Source organism: Papaver somniferum, chromosome 2 (assembly GCF_003573695.1).
Source record: "Papaver somniferum cultivar HN1 chromosome 2, ASM357369v1, whole genome shotgun sequence".
Lineage (NCBI taxonomy): Eukaryota > Viridiplantae > Streptophyta > Magnoliopsida > Ranunculales > Papaveraceae > Papaver > Papaver somniferum.
In genome coordinates, this window is record NC_039359.1 from 189064582 (window position 1) to 189069419 (window position 4838).

A 4838-nucleotide genomic window follows, 5' to 3' on the forward strand; every position below is an offset into this window, starting at 1 on the left:
TGTGGGTGAGATCAGCTAAGGGAATCAAGTGCAAAGTATCCTGCTGGGATCAGAGACGTATGGAGTACAACTGTACCTTGGATCAGTGGGAGACTGATTGGGGTTCAACTACAGTCCAGTCCGAAGTCTGCTTGGAGTAGGCTAGTGTCTGTAGCAGCTTAATACAGTGTGTGTTCAATCTGAACTAGGTCCCGGGGTTTTTATGCATTTGCGGTTTCCTCGTTAACAAAATTTTTGGTGTCTGTGTGTTGATGGTGGTTTTTAGCGTAGGGTTAAAATCGTAAAACCGTACAACTGACATGACGTCACTATGACCATTAGCACATTTATTGAATCGATCAGCATGCCTACGTAAGAATTACCAGGTTCCTTTTTTGTATGTGTCATGTTCCACGGCAGAACCCTTAACATTGACTGACATCATCTATGCCAAACCCTAATTCTCATGCTACCGCGCCAAAGCATCCCGACCATGCCAGCCGCACCACTGTGCCAATGGCAAACCATGCCAGCCACATCTCCGCGCCAAGGCATGCCAATCATGCCAGCCGCACCACTGTGCCAATGGAAAACCATTCCAGCCACATCTCTTCGCCAAGGCATGCCAACCATGCTAGCCGCACCATTGTGCCAATGGCAAACCATGCCAGCCACGTCTACCGCGCCAAGGCATGCCAACCATGCTAGCCGCACCATGCGCCAATGGCATGCCAAACCCTTAGCCCCACCATGCCAAGCCAACCGCACCTTGCCTTGTCCCCAACCATGCTAGCCGCACCATGCGCCAATGGCATGCCAAACCCTTGGCCCCATCATGCCAAGCCAAACTCACCTTGCCTTGGACCCACCATGCCAAGCCGTCCGTACCAAACCCTTGGCCCCACTATGCCAAGCCATCCACGCCATTGGCCTTGGTCCCATCATGCCGACCTTCCCCATGCGGCTACCAAAACGAAGGCGTACGACGATCAACGACCACCCTTCCATCCTAGATGCAAATACTAGCCTTCCAAGGTCGCCAAACAACGCATGGTAACCTTTGGCCCAAAACCCTAGTTTTGGCCATGCCGAACCACGCCAAGGCATGCCATGACACATGTGCCAATGGCATGCCAACCACCTTGCCGTTCCATACCATACTGTCCTTCCCTATGCGGCTACCAAAATGAAGGCCTGCAACAATCAACAACCACTTTTTCATCTAAGATGCAGATCCTAGCCGTCCAAGGTTACCATCTAACACATGACAACCTTTGACCCTAGTTTGGTCGCGCCTAAACAAAGCCAAAACCCTAACTTTTGGCCGCGCCTAAACTGGGCCATATTAAACCCATACTGATCATACTTTCATGCCACTGGCTACCAAACGAAAGGTCGCAATAATCAACGACTACCTTCCTCTTAAGATGCAAAATCTCGACCGTTGAAGGTCACCACCGAGCCGGCAAGTATCCCAAGCTCAACTTGCCAGACAACAACAACATGCTACATGTTTTCCATGAAAACACTCGATACCTCAACACATGTCACAAACTGGGGGATGCTCATTGGGTATTGGTTTGGAGGTTTACAGCGTGCGGCGTACACTACGCTCGTTATAAGAAAGTGTCATAAGGATGAGGCGGTTAGTAAATCCAGGGAGTAATGGTGAAACGCTTTCTTTTATGGAACAACAATTCCAAGCGTTGCAGGTTACCACCTCCTCCCATTTACTGACCCGTACGTTTCACTTCGACATGTATAAATAGGCATTACCTATTTCCACCGAACAACAAGTTCAGGTCAGAAGGATACAACACTCAGAAAACATTTGCTATCTTTCCATCTGTTAGCTTCCCACTTTCTGATACAAGTCGTGAAACAACTACTCTTCCAGAATCAACTATTCTTGTCCCAACACTTTCTTCGCTTCCCTCCCCAAAACCAACCCTTCTCCTTCACTTTGTGACCGAAGCAAGACTGGAACGACCATTTTTTAGTTTAGGCCGGATTTATACAGATTGATCTCTCGAATCTAAAGTACTCCCTTGCAGTACATTGTTTAGGGTTTAAATTCGTTTCTCACCCACACACCCGAAATTACCAAAATCAGCAGAAACCGTTTTCACCCTCAAACAATTGGGGACCAAAGTGGGAGATTGATCTTTCGGTTATAATGTCAATTTTCGACCATCGATCTCATGCTTCGACCTAGACATCAAGGCGGTAAAAGCATGCGATCCGTTCAGGGATCGGCGACTCAGTTACCAGACGAACCGATTATCAGTCTTGACACGGCAAGGGATGACTGAGGACTGCCTAGAGGTTAAAAGCGAAGATCCAAACAGGTATCGACGACTCGATTATCAGATGAGACGACTGGGGACTTTTCACAATCACGGCGGTGCCTCCCGTAAAACTCGGACTTACACCCGGAAGATTCCGTTTTCATAAAGAGACTTGAAAAACCGAGTAAGTCTTACCTAGACAAAATACATGGTTGTTATTTCAAGTTTTCACGGGAATGATGAAACCGATAGCCATGTTATGTTTCACCCGATGTCATCTACCGACACGCAACACTCACGTTTCCATGGTTTTTCTGGGATGTTTGCGTCACTTGCAATCGTAACCAAGACAACATCATTCCCAAAACAATCCATTCCAAAACAATTCATTCCAAAAGAATAATCCAAAACCCTCACGGTAACATTTGTCTATCAACCCAAAAATCCAGGAAATCAAAACCATAAATTAGGCGTTTCATTTGCCTTTCAAAAAAAAAAATAACCTAAAAATAAGAAGCTCAGAAGACAGAAATACATTCAAGGAAAGTTTTTCAACAATGGCTTGCTCTTCTTAGCAATAGACTCCTTTGTGCTTTGGAGAGACGCCCTCTTCAACTTCAGCTTCCTGGACAATTTTTCGACTTCCGCTTCCTGCTTCTTTACCATATCCGCAGAAGGACCTTCGGCTGTTTCGACCAGCAACTTTTCAACCTCAGAGAAAACTTCAACGAACCAAGGAACATTGAACTCGAAGTTTACACACATATCACGATGGAACCTCCAGATCGAGATTACATCCTCAGAAACAGTATTACCGGTCACGTTGTACATGTCGTCAATCGAAGACAAAGCTCCCTCCACACGCTTAACCAACGGAAGTCGACTAGAACCTTCTTGGTCGTGGCGATATGTCCGTAGATTTCCCATATCTTGGTATATAGCGCCGCATGTTTGGATGGCACACTAAATCCCCCGATCAACATATGATCCAGATAAGGAACTAGGTATGGAGGGTTGAAAGTGGCGTCCGCGTCTACATCAGCAACCGACAAGGGATTCCTGACGACAATTGCACATGCGGCCACTGGAGTACTCTCCATCGTCTGAGTCATAACGACGTTTTCATCTCGATCAACATCCATTCCAAGGTCACCCGGTGCGGCTGCCACAATTGGAGACAAAGTTGTATCACCCAGAAGGGCCATCTTCAGAAATGGTTTCCCCCTATGACATCACGGATTAGATATTTTCCAAAGAGAAAAAAAAAACATGTGGGAGACTCACTGATTCGCTTTCAGACTGGCTAGAGGAAGATTCAATATTGTTTTCGGAAGAACTAGTCTCACCATCACTAAACTCTGAGATTTCATCCTTCTCGGGTTCCCCATATCCACGGATAGGCTCAGCACCGCCACTCTCCGTCTCGAGAAGCGGTGTTTTCTGACTGCTTGCAAGTTTGGTAAAGGCGTTCACACTGCTAAGACCCTAGGCAAGATACAAAGACGGACACTCAGGAAAGAAACAAGGATATACAAGATCCAATTAAAGTCAAGAGGAAAATCACACGTACCCGCATATTGAACGAATTGAAAGTCGGTAGGGCTGTAAAAACTAACTGGGAATCATCTGCACGGCTTTTAGATCTTCGCTCATTCACTTGGGGACTATCTGTATTCGGGCTAAATGGATTTTCGCTTGGGCGAAAAAGGATCCCTCAACAGTGGATGCTCCGCTAAAACCGCAGGAGAAGGCTTACCGCGACGGTTTTCTACCACATCATTCACGAATCCATGGAAAACGAGAAACTCATCCTGCCAAAATATGTTATATTTGGAGGTTGTTGATGGATTTCGTTCTACAAGCAGGAAAGGGAGACTTTTACCCGACACAAGAACAATAACATCGAGAACAGTTGTCAACGAGACTTCTGGAAAAACCGGCTGACGAACAAGTGGGACCCTTTGGTCAAAACCCATATGCCGAGCCTCCCTATCGATATTGTAAGAGACTTCTTTGCAAGATCCTCGAAAGAAAGACGGCACATAACCGGGCGTGCAGCTTCACATGAACACCATATCTCCAACACTCATATCATCTTTATCAGAAGACAAAGACATGCTCGGAACAGGAGAAAAGGTACTGATATGAGTTATGGACGCATGCACCGGAGCCCACGGAAGAAAATTGACCGTGTGCGAGTTTTCAAGGAATCCAACTAGGTTCGAACCAATCTTTGGGTGCATATTCGACCAGCGCAGTATCCTAGAGCAATCCTAAGACTCGGGAAGTACGGCTAACGGTTTTGGAGCATACCTTTCGAAGTGCTCCCACAACCATGCTTGGAGAAAGGTGGCATGAATATGCGAATCCACTTTAATGTAACCATTTGAAGCGCACATGTCCGTGACCAGCTGATCCAAGTGTGTGTACAGAGAACCAAGAAACAAGCCGCTAATAGGGAGAACGACACCTTTTTCCAATTTTATGGCAAACTTGATAAGTTCCTGCCTTATCTCCTTCTTACCCGAGCCGTCATCGAAAATATCTCTGGATAACCAAAGAGCCAAGAAC